This window comes from Helianthus annuus, chromosome 11 (genome assembly GCF_002127325.2).
Source record: "Helianthus annuus cultivar XRQ/B chromosome 11, HanXRQr2.0-SUNRISE, whole genome shotgun sequence".
Taxonomy (NCBI): Eukaryota; Viridiplantae; Streptophyta; class Magnoliopsida; order Asterales; family Asteraceae; genus Helianthus; species Helianthus annuus.
In genome coordinates this window covers 41,050,908-41,067,120 of record NC_035443.2, presented here as the reverse complement: position 1 = coordinate 41,067,120, position 16,213 = coordinate 41,050,908, and positions in this window count along the sequence as shown.

The window sequence follows — 16,213 nt, the reverse complement described above, 5'->3', positions numbered from 1 at the left end:
TTAGCATACTGTAATTGTATAGCCGATGTACTATCATTTTCCCTTTTTACACAAGCTCTTTTTCAGTTTTCTATTGCTTTTGAATTTTGAAATTTTATCATGTTTTTGTATTTTTGCATTTTTTTTACTGTTTTTGTATTTTCTGAAAATATATCTACTCCCCCTTAATACCAAAACAAGTAGAAATCGACAAACCATTGCAGATTGTTTCTCATCTTCATCCACAACAGTACTCTCATCAACGCCAATTATGCCATCCGACACCGAAAGAAGCTTCATACCGTTCAGTTTTAACAGATATTAAACCGTGTTTTATCAAAAGCTTTGGTATGTAAATCAGCTTTCTGTTCGTCAGTGTGGATTTTCTCAATTCGTATCAACTTTTTCTCGAAACAATCGCGAATAAAGTGATGACGAATTTCTATATGTTTAGTTTTAGCGTGATGTACTGGATTCTTTGTTATATTTATTGCGGCCTCATTATCAACAAAAGGATGTGTGTTAAGAAACTGCAAACCATAGTCGCGCATCTGTTGCTGTATCCACAGGATCTGAGAGCAGCAACTGCTAGCAGGAACATACTCCGCTTCACATGTAGATAGCACCACAGACGTTTGTTTCTTACACTACCAGGTAACCAATCGAGGTCCAAAGAACTGGCATCCTGCAGTTGTTGATTTTGAATTGACTTTGCAGCATCCGAAATCCGAGTCGGAATACCCTTCGAGCGTAAAGTCGCCTGTCTTAGGATACCACAACCCCAATGTAGGAGTTCCCTTCAGGTAGCGTAATATCCTCTTGACAATAATCATGTGCGAAGCTCTCGGGTTAGATTGATATCTAGCTGCGAGGCACGTTGGGTACATAATGTCAGGACGTGAAGCAGTTAGGTACATCAAAGACCCTATCATGGAACGGTAGAACGTTTCATCAGCCCTGTCTCCGGTGAGATCTGGGTGAATCCCATGATTTGTTGCAAGTGGGGTAGCAGCTGGAGTAGAACTTGACCTTCCAAATTTCTCTAGAATATCATGCACGTACTTCGTCCGGTGAATGAAAATTCCCTCAGGTAGTTGTTCAACTTGTAATCCCAGAAAGAATTTCATCTCCCACATTGATGACATTTCGAATTTCTGCTTCATCACCTGTTCGAAATCTTTGCACAGATTCTCATTCGTCGACCCAAAGATTATATCATCCACATAAATCTGTACTATCAGAAGATGTCCGTCGACCTCTTTAGTGAAGAGAGTGGCATCCACTTTTCCACGTGTGAAGCTGTTGGCTAGTAGGTGTTGAGACAAGTCTCGTACCAGGCTCTCGGGGCCTGGTGTAAACCATACAGCGCTTTGTCCAGCAAGCAGACCTTGTGTTTGTGGATTGGGTCGGTAAAGCCCGGTGGCTGACCGACATAAACCTCCTCTTTAATCTTCCCATAAAGAAACGCCGATTTTCATCTAGCTGATATACTTTGAAGTTCTTCCAAGACGCAAATGCAAGGAAAATTCTGATTGCCTCTAGTCGTGCCACATGAGCATAGACTTCAGTAAAATCAATCCCCTCCTGTTGACTAAAGCCCTGAACAACGAGTCGAGCTTTGTTCCTTACAACAACTCCTCTGTCGTCTCTCTTACACTTAAATACCCATTTCGTATTGATTTTCCTGTGACCATCCGGCAAATCAACTAACTTCCACACTCCCAACTTTTCAAACCAACTTAACTCTTCTTGCATCGCAATGACCCAAGAGTCTTTAGTAAACGCCTCTTTGTAAGTTCTTGGTTCGATCTGCGAAATAAAACAACTTAATGAAAATTCAGTTTGTAAAGGTGCTACTGTAGAGTAAAAACATGTAAGGCCCTGGGTGCAAACGCCCGATTGCAATTCTCCTATGATCAACTCCTCTGGATGATATGAAAGAGTTCACGGCATTACATCGCTTGGAACATCCACATCGCCTTCCAGATTAGTAACATTTTGATCTGCACCTTGTTCACCAATTTGGTTTGTTTGACTCGAGAACTGAATCTGCTCCCCCTCAGAATCTGAATCCCCATGATCAAAAACTGGCATGTTCTCAGATTCTTGATTATCATTCTGAACCGTCTGATTATCTTGAGCAACTTCATTCTGTTGGACATCATCGTGTTCACCAGCATTACTCGGACCTGCTTCATCGTAATTTGAAGTTTCCCGTGGTCGCCTTGAATATTCAGCTGGGAACCTTTGTTGTGACGCGTACTCACGCAAAATATCCAACTCGTCAAAGAAATCTTCTTCTTCTCTTATATCAAATGAATCCCACAACTTGTCATAATGATAACGCCATGAATCTCCTGGATTTTGTGGCGGCATAGAATAACCTTGACATTCAACATTTACAGCTTCAATAATCCGCTTCTCACTTGGAACGAAGACACGTCGCGAAGGACTTGCATATCCAACAAATATACCCTCAATGCACTTAGGACCAAACTTTCCATAAGGATCTAGAACAGTACAGGGTGACCCGAACGATTCAAGATACTTCAAATTCGGTTTGCGGTTATTGATTAACTCAAAGCATGTTTTGTTGAACTTCTTGACAGTGAGAACTCCGTTGAGCGTATAGCATGCGGCAGAAACAGCTTCAGCCCAAAAATTAATCGGTAACTTTGAATCTGCGAGCATAGTTCTAGCCGTCTCGATTAGTGTCTGGTTTTTGTATTCTGTGACTCCATTCTGCTGCGGAGTGTGCGGAGCACTAAACTCATGCAAAATACCTCTTTCATCACAAAATTCTTCCATCTTGCTGTTCTTGAACTCAGTACCATTATCACTTCGAATTCTTTTGATACGCCTTTGGTACAGATTCTCAATTCTTTTGAACAACGCCATCAAACTGTCAAACGTTTCGTCTTTCATCTTTAAAAATGAAACCCACGAAAATCTGGAATAATCATCAGTAACCACAAGACAATAGTTGTCTCCCGTAATACTCTTGACATTCACCAGACCAAACAAATCCATGTGAAGTCTCTCTAGGGGTCTTGAGACTGAATTGACTTGCTTTGTAGGGTGTGACTTTTTCTTCTGCTTGCTTTTTACACAGCTAATGCACTCCCCTTCCAGATGAAAACCTTTGACATGAACTCCTGTAACCAAATCATTGTGCACTAAGTGATTCATTTTTCTAAGATGTATATGTCCCATCTTTCGGTGCCACAATCTCGATTCTTTTTCAGTTGCTCTGGACACGAAACAATGAGCCAGACCCGTGGTTGTAGTCGCTACGCTCATATCCAACACGTACAGATCATTAACTCTCGGTGCCCTCATGATAATCCATTCCTCAGGGATAACAAATCCAGGCTTCAAGATCAAACATTCTTTATCAGTGAAGTGAGTGGTATACATCCTGTCACAAATCTGCGAGATACTCAGCAGATTGTTCTCCAGCTCAGCAATGTAGTTAACTCTTTCAAACGTCACAATCCCGTTGGATAACGTTCCTTCACCAATAATCATTCCTCCTTGATTACCCGCAAAACCAACGTAACCTCCATTGATATTCTTCACATCATACAATAATGCAGTCTTCCCTGTCATATGTCGAGACGCTCCACTATCCATAATCCAACGTGAGACTAGTCTCGGAAGATCCTGCACATATCAAAAAATGATTCAAACACTTCAATAAAGGTGCTGATTCATGCTTCGCGAACAAGGAAGCTCCGGCAATTCAAACTGTTTAGTCAAACATGTGTCCACCCAAGCCTCATCAGTCTTGGGTGTAACCTTGACACTTTTAACTCTCGCAATTTGAATTTTAAAATTTTCAGCCTTCAGAGGTGGAAAATTTGCATTATAATCAATTTGAATTGAATCCTCAGAAGGTGAAATCTTTTTCTCAGTTTTAGGTTTCCAAACTTGTTGAGATAATGCTACCCGTTTGTAAAATTTGTCATTTTTAGTTACCACTTTCTTTACGGGTTCATTTTTCACTTTGGTGTTGTCATTTTTCACACTCTTTTTCTCAACAACCACTTGAGCTTTACCCTTCTCGTCAATTTTCTTCTTTTGAATCTTCACAGCTTCAGTCTTAGGCTTCACGTTGGTACACTTTCGTGCAATGTGACCAACTTGATTGTAGGATCGATTTCGACCTGAATGAGTCGTTCGGAAGAGCTCTCGTACGTTTCAGAGGCGGAAACTAAGAAACGCACTCGAAAAACAGCTTGAACTACACTTTAAACCTCTTGTATATTCGATTAACAATGTTTACAATGAGAGGAAATACCGGCAGCACTTCGGTATCACTTGACCTGACCGTCACAAATGATAACAATATGACAGCTATTTATAGTGGACACTCTACCGTTTGAACATGCTTCAAACGGACAACATTCAAACGGAAAGCCTCAAACGGCTACCTATTTCAAACGGCCAACATTAAATTGCATATACTACAAACGATCATGACTCATTCTAATTGGACCACCAAATGCCTAACTTCTCATTGGACCAAAACAAGGTTGCTTCTCATTGGACCATCATAATTTTGTCTTATATGAGATGATGTAATGGATGGTGTCATCATTGTGATGTCATCATCAAAGATGATGACATAATGTTTGATCCAAAACCGCAACGAACCCGAGACTCGATATTAAGACTCCCCCTCAGATGTTGACGAGTCTTAAGTGTCGAGTCTTCAACGACTTCAGTCTTTATCAGTCTTTTCATCATCATCAACAGACTCCTCACGAACAATCTCTACTCGGATGTCTTCAGACTCCCCCTTTCGATATGCTGGGATCGCGGCCTGGCTTGTTGAAATCACACAATCTTCAGGTATCGGAACCTGGCACTCTATCTTCTGATAACCTTCACATTCTCTACCCAAAAATAAATTTTCTGATGATAACTTGTAAAAACAATCTCACCAGCTAATGAACCTCTTGCAGGAATAATACAATCAAAGAATGATTTTACAATGTTAATCTTTGATAAACCACTTGAAGATATATTTTAATTTTTCAAAACAACACACTCTCCCAAACCATTTGTTCATCATGTTTAGCACTCGGAATTTTGAAAATTAGCTCTTCAACATCAGTTGTCGAAAATCTAGTTGAATTTTTCAAAAATTTATGCTAAAACACACTAAAAATCTTTTTGGAATTTTTAATGTAATGAAATGAAATGCAGAGAAAACAAAATATTTACAAACAATATTTTTGTGAGTTTGTGTAAGAGGATCATATCAGTTTTGTGACAAATCACTAACACCATTAAGCTTTAAACATACTCAGTTCTAAACAATTTACCTAGATTGTCAGTATATTGGTCCACTTTAAATTTTCACACAAATTTCAATCGATTCGAGATACGATATTAGTGTTTTAGAAACTTAAACTTAATTATGTATCACTCCACTCGAATATACTCCTGTATCCAGATCCCAATATTCAGTCTTACAAGTGAGTATACCACAGATGATATCTGTAAAGGGGTTATGTGCGAGGGCCGTGAGAGCTCAGGTCGATACTTCCGTATACGCAGAGAGATGACGGCTTCGACTTTAGGTGGGTCCCCTTTAGAGGATCTTTTGATCACAACAGCAGCGACTATCAATTTTATTGTTTCATCAGCTTGCTGAGGGCGATGCTATGTTTCAAGCATTTTGCAGAAAGCATTATCCGGGGACTAGGTCAGTACTTCCATACAGCAAAAGTCCCGGGATAATACCCCAGATATCACTGAGTATAAAGACCTAGTATCTCAAAATACGGGACCTTTCAAACAAGATTTCGGGGGTTACCCATATATTCAAGAATAGTTACCCACGAATCAAGCAAGTTTGAATTAGGTTTATATCTCGTTTCAATTTACTAAATGTGCAAAAACCTATTGACACATCCGCAGTAAGATTGTTTATCACTTTTAAACTTTCCAATTCTTTAGCATGTTGTGATAGTCCACTGATGTACTATCATTTCCTCTTTTTCACAACAAAACTCATTTTTGATTTTATCATGTTTTTGGCTTTTTCAAATTTTCTAATGTTTTTGGATTTTCTGAAATTTTCTACTCCCCCTAAAATGCAAACACATTAAAGAAAATATGAAAACAAACTGTACAGAAACATGACAACTGATATTAAATCACATCAATTCGCCATTCACTTGGCATAAACAATCAGAACTCCCCCTATCAACAAACTATTTTCCCATTTAGATTTCAAAACACTTAAGTTTGTTTTAATCAAAATGGTTTTTCCGAAAAATAAGTTTGATTGATTTTATCACTTGTAGATTTATCAATAACAAGTTCGGGGTTGTGGTTCATCATATTGTCTTCCAACCAGTTGTAGGAAAATGCAAGTACAACTTAATGTCCTTGATTTACCATATGTAATCAAATCATCTAACCACTTGTAATTATAACCAACAAACATAAACAAACCTCTTTACCGTTTTGAATGATTGACGTTACCGAATATAACTCAAGAAAGATGCCGATTCATGCTCCACGCTTACCAACCTGGGAGCTCCGGCAAGTCCTGAGACTTACTGTTCATAATATGTACCATCCCAGTCACAAACCTGGGATGGTTCAACCTTTTCTTTGTTTTCTTCTCATAAAATTCTTTAACCCCTTTGACTTTTCGATCAATCATCTTTCCAAAGATATGTTTTACCTTGGGGTTAAAGGCCTTCTCAGCATCAAAGTCTTGTTTATCTTTATAAAATTGATTAGAAATTTCAACTTTACCAATTTTCTTTTTATAGTTTTCAGCCCGGAGTGATGGAAACTCCTCATCATTCACAATCGGAACTGAATTTTCATTTTTTAAAACAGCTTCACATTTTGAAACAACTTGTGGCTCAACTGACTTTGTGGAACTAGTTTCATCGCCCGAAGATAGCTCCTCTGATTTTGATCTATCAGAATCATCGCTAGAGCTTTCAACAACTTTCTTAACAACCCATTTCTGGTTGTTAGATTTAGCTCTCTTCTTGTAAAACTTGTTCGAACATTCACCAATTTCAAATGTAGAATCTTTACACAATTTTGTTCTATCAATTGGTGGTTCGAACTCAACTACTCTTTCCTTGAGTTTACGAGATACTCCCTGTTTTGGTTGTATTGCCTTAGAAAAATCTCGGGCAATATGTCGAACAGTGTTGCATCGGAAACAGGTTCTCGCATCCGTATTCTTGTCAGCCATCTTCTTCAATTCATCTTGCTTCTTTGCAAGGAACTCACTATTTGATTCCCTCCAGAAACTTGTCTTTTCTTCTTCATCAGTTGATGTGCCTGAAACAAAAGACATTTTAGATTTAAAATCACGAACATATTTTTCATTTTTCTGTTTTTCTGTGGGAGTAAAACCTAAACCTTTCTTTTTGAAATTACCGTTATGGTTTGATTTCTTTTGGAAACCTGAACCAGAACTGTAATTCTTTTTCTTGTTTAATCTTTGTTGTACTCTTGAGGTGTAAGGTCTTGGTTTTTCATTAAGACATAAGTCTTTTATTTCAGAAATATTAATTTCTGTGAGTTTGAAAACCTTGTTTATCAATTCAGTTTTGACACCTCTTATTGGAAATTCTTTATCAGAATATAATTTGTCAGAATCATTCAAAGTGTAAGCTACTTTAAACAATCCATCATCCAAATTAGATTTTGATAACAAAAACTTTCTATCATAAACTCTTTTGTCCTGTTTTTCCGGTTGACATGGAGTGCTTGACTCAGACTTTGACTCTGACGCGGACTCCGACTTTGACTCCTCTATCTCATCATTTTCTAACACATGATCCACAACTTTCTTCATTAATTGAGACTGTTGATCAGTGTCAGACGATGTAAACACAACATCAATACTATCTGGTAGATTGACTGACGACTCCGACTCCCACTGTAAATTTGTTGCCTTTTTGACTCTTTCATCATTTGGGTATCTCGGCAAATATCCATTTTCCAGCGGAGGTGGACACTTGTTATAACTGACACCTTGCTTCTTACCAGATGTTGTCTTTTTAGTGTCTTTTTTCGTGTCATTCTTCTTCTTTTCAGCAATCTTTTCATCAGCACCTTTTCCAGCTGCTTTCTCTTCAGTTATCTCATCGTCTTCCCATACCTTCATGCTTTCAACTGTCGGATAAATCCTGTCAATAACATAGGAAGTACATGAGTAACTTTTTAATAAACGATTAACTCTCTCCGTTTCAATTCTCTGTAGCTCAAGTTTTTGTTCTGAAGCAACACACTTCTCAATGTAGTTGTTTACAACTTTCTGCTTCGTCATAAACACTCCCTGAAGAGTCTTCATTGCTACAGCTTGTTCTTCACTCGTTTGATTGTACTGATTCATCGCTTTGTTCAGCACATCGTAAGATTCCTTCAAACTGTTTAAGTTGTAAATCAGTGTGCTGTTCTGCTTCTTTATAGCTTCACAGTTCTCACACTTCACTGGAATCTTTTTCGCATTAACTTCTTCCTCAACCTTGAATTTAGGCACTTCTTTCACTTTTTGTCTTCTCACCACCGGAACCTCTTCATCATCACTGCTCACTGGTGTCTTGATCTTTTTCTTTTTCTTCTTTGCCTTCTCATCCTCACTGTCACTTTCTGCCAGCAACTTCATATCAGCTTTGAATTTTCTTGCCCAATACTCAGTATCATCATCACTATCCATGTTTCAGTAACAGATTTCAAACAAAATCACTTTCAAACAATATTACCTGACAAACAAACAACAAAAATTAGTTTAAAGATTTATCAATTAATAGAATTGAACTGGTACTTCGAATTGATGAATATTCCGTGCGGATTGAAAGTTGACACACTGTGCGGACAACTAAGAACCGGATCAAATACAGATGACTTGACACTTTTTCGTGCAAACTGACGGACTTTTTCAGGCAAACTGACTGAATGAACTAGAACAAATGGGCGATGAAATATGAGCTTCCAATGGGCCGAAAAACAATGAAGTTTACTTGGACAGACAACAAACAATGATGATTGGGTCTCAAATTTCAATAATCCAACAACACTTTGGGCCAAATATGGTTGAGCAGATCATATATTTTGGCTGACAGTACACATAACGATTGGGTCGATAATATTGAAACTTGGGCCTCTGATCGATGACAGCACAGCACACTTCACTTTGCCTACAACATCATCAATTCATTTACTAACCAAAAGCTGATTGATAATTATTAATTCTAAAAAAATATCGATTGGACCTCAAAGTCCACTAACTCGACAAACATTTTGAATAATATTGGCTGACCAAAACAAACCGATTGGACCTCATGGGCTTTCACATGCAAACTTTAAGATTTTCAACAATGGCCGACAATTGGAATTATCACCACTCAAAGATTGGACCATTAATCTTGAATCACATGCAAATCTTGGATGAAACAATCACGTGATCAACTGACACCCTTGTTTTTGAATAACCTGAACAACTTTCACGTGATAACTTTTTTAAACGGTGATCATATTTCAAACGGTCAGGTTACCTTTCAAACTGACAAGGTTAATTTTCAAACGGACACGATTAATCTCAAACGGCCATGTTATATTTCAAACGATATGATCATGCTTCAAACGATAGGACCAGTTTTTCAAACGGTATGAAGCTTTTTTCAAACGATAGGAAGCTTTTTCAAACGGAATGGTGCTGTTTTCAAACGATAGGAAGCATTTTCAAACGGAATGGTTTATGACGTCATCATTTAACGAACAATTTCAAACGGACAGGCAGTTTTCTATCAGTTTTAGTTCGATTTTCAGTCTGAAACTTGTAAGGCTTTGTTAAATGTCAATTCCGAACACAGTCTGAAGATTTGGGCCGCTTTTGACCGTAAAAAGTATCGGTTTTGAACAGAAGGTGTAGAAAAACAGATTTTCAAGCTGAATATGGCAAGAACTCCTCGTCCTGAGCTCTGATACCACTTGTAGGATCGATTTCGACCTGAATGAGTCGTTCGGAAGAGCTCTCGTACGTTTCAGAGGCGGAAACTAAGAAACGCACTCGAAAACAGCTTGAACTACACTTTAAACCTCTTGTATATTCGATTAACAGTGTTTACAATGAGAGGAAATACCGGCAGCACTTCGGTATCACTTGACCTGACCGTCACAAATGATAACAATATAACAGCTATTTATAGTGAACACTCTACCGTTTGAACATGCTTCAAACGGACAACATTCAAACGGAAAGCCTCAAACGGCTACCTATTTCAAACGGCCAACATTAAATTGCATATACTACAAACGATCATGACTCATTCTAATTGGACCACCAAATGCCTAACTTCTCATTGGACCAAAACATGGTTGCTTCTCATTGGACCATCATAATTTTGTCTTATATGAGATGATGTAATGGATGGTGTCATCATTGTGATGTCATCATCAAAGATGATGACATAATGTTCGATCCAAAACCGCAACGAACCCGAGACTCGATATTAAGACGAAGACGACAGATGACTGCATCTGAAGCATGTTCGAGTATCAACTACCCTACCTGTGCCTTCAGACTGAGACTGTGAAGCTCTCTTCTCAAAGAACTCTTCATTCGATTTTGAAAAAATCTCTTTCTCTTCATCAGCAAGTGAACTCGGACTGTTCACAAACTTTTTCTTTTCAACAAACCTTTTGTTTTGAACATTTCTTCTCTGATAATTCTTACCACCCTGATAACCACCTGACCAATTGTTTCGGTTGTTATTACAAAAACGCAGTGGAACAACAGGTTTCTTATAGTAAGCTTTATTTTTTTCAAAATTCATTTGTCTCTTTGTTTGACTCAAACTGTTCACTTCTGACAATTCAACTTCGACCAACTTGAAAACATTTGTTAACTTTTTCACATTCACATTCTCAATGGGAAACTCTGAATCCGAAAACAACTTATCAGATCCCGACATCTTGTACATGACAAGAGTAGGTTCATCATTTAAGTTGTTCTTGGATTTTTGTTTCGGAATGTATTTGTCCAGAAAACATCCATCATCTTCAGCTGAATCAGACATCAACACACTTTCAGCTGTGCTCTTCACAATCTCTGTCTGAACACTATCATCAGATGATGTAGAAGAAAATGTGACATCAACGTTCTCAGGAAGTTTAACTTCATTCTCTTCCTCGATTTCAACCAACCCAGATTGCTTTTTCGTATAATTTTCAAGAATTGGTGGTGGAACTTGATGAAAACCCACCCCAGTTCCATCTGAGTACACATCTTCGCCTGCTTTGTTTTTCCCGATGGGTTTGGGAACAATGTGTTGCAAAACAAAGCTTGCGGAGTTGTAACTGTTAAGCTTCAACTGGATTCGCTCATTTTCAATTTCAGCCTCTTGAACTTTAAGTTTCAATTTAGCGATTTCATCCAGTTGTTGGTTGATTGATTCTTCTTTTACCCTAAGCACGGCTTTTAGTTGAATATTTTCTTTATAAGTTTTACCGTTTCGATCATCATTATCTTTCATTATGCTTTTCAGCTTCTCAAATTTTTCAGTGATTTGACGGTTTTCAAGAACTAACTTTTCATTTTCTTGTCTAATCCTCTCATGATCAGTGTTATCATTTTCATTTTTGTTAGTTAATTCTTTTATCCGTTCAGTTGAAGCTTTAACCATCTTGTCACGATCAAGAATTTGATCCTCAACGTTTCTGACTTTTGCTGTCAGATCTTCAACCTTCTTACCGTTGAGATACGTGACTGTATTACAAAATTTGCATTCTTTGATGCAATTTTTGCAATCAACATCCCCATTGACTTTCTTACCTGATTCAGTCGTTGACGTATTTGAACTGACCTGGCTTTTAGACTCAGAGACGGATTTAGAATCTACCTCAATCGCCTTAGCTGCCAGCACCTTGTCAGCCATCTTTCCAAGGTTTTCAGCAGTCAACTCCTGAGTAGTGTCAATGATTCCAGTATCAACCTTTTTTAACTTCTCTTTCTCTTCTTTCTCCTTCTTCTCTTTCTCTTCTTTCTCTTTCTCGTCTCCAGTTCCCCACCATTTATTCTGCCAATAATCATCATCATCTTTTAACTCTTTGATTATGGCCTCTAAATCAAGAGTGTTGTGATCAATAGCAATGTTTCCATATGGATCAAGATAACACTCCCTATCTCGATCCCATCTATTTGCTCTCTTTGCTTCTGAAAATATACCAGATATTCTGATCATTCTGTTTGTGGCTAACAACCTTCTGTAATTATACTTCTGTTCTTCAGTTCTGTTGTCTTTCCACGGAATAGATTCATTCTTTGCCATGAAAGCATAACCAACCGCATCTTCCTCCGGTAACAGTTCACTCCAGTCATAACCCTCATCATCATAGATCACCGCAAGAGCTCTAGATTTCTCTTTGTTCTCTTCAATCTGCTTCATTCTTGGCGGCTCCGATTTGTTTTGATGATATATCGCCTTCTTGTAGTAATCTTCCCTGAACGGGTTTTCAGACTCATCAGCATACGCATTTTTGCATTCACGTTTGAAGTGACCTTTCTGCTTACACTTGAAGCATGTCACCTTGGACTTGTCAAACCCCAACTTGGTAGATGGTCCACCAATTGACTTCCTGCCGGTTATTTCCATGAAACGCTGTGCTCGACGAACAGCACTGGCCATGCACCACCTTATGTCAATCAGTTCCATTTCTTCAGGATCTATTTGATCATAGTCCTCTTTCGTTAGGTTGTTGTTGCCAATCTTCCCTGCTACAAGACTTTCATACGATTCCAATACCGACGCTAGGAAAACCATCTGCTACTTAGCCGACTCCTCGCTGAAATTCTGAGCGTTCTTCATGTCTACAGCGATGTTGCAGTGAAATAAGTTCTTAGCATCAGACTGGTTTGCATTTGATGAAGACCCACTGTGATATCCACTGTGACAGCCACTGCTTTGACTTTCTTTGTTCGTTGTGGAGACATTCTCAGCAGAAAACGCAGTTTTGGGAGATGTTGTTTTTGGCATCATGCTCTTTGGATAATACAAATCCAAATTCTGCTGATAAGATGAGTGATTGACTTTGAATGTCTTCTTCAATTCCAACTCGTGACTCTCAAGTTTCTCAATCAGCAAATCTATAGTCAACACTTCTGGTGCCTTGATAGTATTTTTTAGCATCAGCGCATAGTATTGCCAATCCATTTCGTCTGGCAATGAATCGAATAATTTGTCAACTAGCTCATCTTCAGGATAATTAATTCCATGTCTAGCTAGTTCCAGCTTCAGGTGCCCAAACCTCTCGATCATTTTTGAAACTGATTCATTCTTTAAACATCTAAACAGATCAAACTCTTTTCTAAGAAGTTTCTTTTTGTTCTTCACAATTTCTGTACTTCCTAAGCATTTCTTTTCTAACTTTATCCATAGATCTTTTGCACTAGAGTATTCGATCAACGAGATAATATCTTCACGAACAGATTGAAACAACAACGCAATACATTTCTGCTCAGCAACAAACGACTCTATCTCATCAGATGTTGATAAAGTTTCACCCTTTTTGCCAGCTTGGAAACGCAAAAGCCATAAACCAATCTTCGAATTTCTTTGCCCACCGACTATACTCCTCGATAGCCATCAACTTCGGTGGTTTGTTGTAAGTTCCGAAAGCACTTTCAACCTCCAAAGCATCCGATAATTTCTTCTTGGCATTTGGCGGGTTCTCATTGTTGTTGCTTGTAGATGTATCATCTCCCGAATTTCCAGCAAATGCATACATGTCGCTAAACGGGTTCAAGAAAATGTCATCCATCTTGAGCGTACCTGAAAAATCAGCAAATACTTAGAAAAATTTTCGAAATTTTGAAAAATGGTGATTTCGAGCTAAATTAGCTATTTCGAGCGAAATCAACCAGCAATGTTGAGCGAAATCAGATCACTATCTGATTATGAGCGAAATCAACAAACACGTTCGAGCGAAATCAGTTTTTGACTGATTTAGAGCGAAATCAGCAAGTGTCCTTATGAGCGAAATTAGCAAAGTATGACCTTATGAGCGAAATTTGGAATTTCGCTCCAAATGACCAGTATGTTTTCGAGCGAAATCAATCAATTACAAGCGAAACCTTCGATGTCCGTAAGAGAGAAATCAGGTTTTTAGTGGATTTTTACCATTTTAAAGCCAAATTTTAACCTGATTCTTTCTAGGATTTGTTAATTCTATGTTTTACACGTTATATTCGAAATTCAGTCCATTTCAACTGTAGGAACCAGTTCAAAACAGAAAAGTATGAGAAGAAGTGAGTAGAAGTAAGAGAATCTGGTAGAATCAAGCTATAGTAGTATGAACTCCTCGTCCTGAGCTCTGATACCACTTGTTGGACCGTTGTATGACCCTAAATAGTCAGTTAAGGCAGTTCATCTTTGTGTACAAAGGCGGAATCAGTGTATACAAAGTAACAACAGCTTTTCCTTTCAATTTCCTTCTCTATTAATGCTTTCTGAATAAATTTTGACAGAGTTTCGTCACCTAGCACATGATCTAATTTCGCTCCAGAGCTACAAAATGAGATCACACAAAGGGGTATATATATTGTTCTGATTTCGCTCCAAACATCCAAGAGCGAAACCCCATGTGAACCTATGAGCGAAATCACCTGGTAACTTATGAGCGAAATCACCAACTATGACCTTGGAGCGAAATTAACACTCTAAAACCCTAATCTTGATTTCCAAGCTCCAATCTAACCTATCTTGACCTAAGACTCAATACAGACGCAGTTAACACACATTCAGTGCACCAACAAACGGTACTTTACCCGTCTTTTAGTATTAACGGAGTTTGATTACCAAACCCATTTTCGGGGTGTTACACCACGATTGGTCTTAGGTAACTTGGGAATCAGATCTATTGTTACCATTTCCCATTTCTATGTGGGAATTTCCAGTTATTAATGAAGACCAGACGGTCTATGATGTTCGATCTACTTGCGAACATGTTAAGCATTTTGCTTCATAGGTGGCTATGGACCTCTCACGCCCATCCACAAAATTTCTTCAAATTGTGTCTTCAGCTCCTTCACCTCAGTAGGTGTCATCAATACGGAGCTCTGGCTATAGTAGCCAATCCTGGCATAATGTCGATTCTAAATTCGACTTGCCTCTCCGACAGCAGACCAGGTAGATTTTTATGAAGTCATCAGGGTACTCCGAGATAATTGGAATATCTTCCATCTTTGGCTTTAATTCGTCAATAGTTACTCGTGTCATGTAGATGACACATTAACTTTAGATGACCTATTTGTTTATTGATTGGTTCATTAAAGATGTAAGGCCTTAAAACCAACACCTTACAGTTGGGTATCATAACATCATATAGTCTAAAAGGTTTTTTATGTTTTAAAAATAGGTAGTGGAAGGTTTAACTAAAAAACATTAAGTTAATGTAAATGAAACAACCGAAAAACCAATCACAACAAACCTCACTCACAAGCCAAGAGCTCCTCATCTCCTTAATCACTAACATGTAAATAATCTAACACACATGCAGTCAGCTACAGTGAGTAAGTTCTAGTATTTAGGTTTAGAGTAATTAAATCGACATCAAATCACTTTATTAGTAACACAAAGACTCTGATTCATAAGACCTCGAAACCACTTAAATTACACCCAATCTTTGAATATTGCCCACCCAAGTGAGAGACCCCAATCAAACCGACCCATTACCAAGGCTCACTGACTCTTATCCATGACCCACTTATTTTCCCTACTTACCCCTTTTATCGCTACCAATGACTACTCATCTAAAACCCACACATCACATTGCAAGACATCCCCAAGTACAATATAACACAAGTAACTCAAATCATCATCAAACACATCTTGTATACACTTTACCGACCACTTTCATCTAACATGTAACTCACATAAGGTGGAAACCATAGCACTCAATTAGGTCGCAACACAATGACATGCCCGAAACCCAACGGTACCATATGGTGAATGACTACAAGAAAATCATCAATAGCCACTTAGGTCGATGACCCTCCCTCTCCTCTATTTCCATGTGCAAGCAACCTCTAATAACTCATCGCCATCGAATGGTAATGACTACCTGAACACGCTGATAACTACTTACAACGATAACTCACATCTCTAATAACTAGCATCCAACATCTCAAGGATGTTATTTACACAAGAACACATACACACACAAAATGTGTAGAACCTCATTCCTA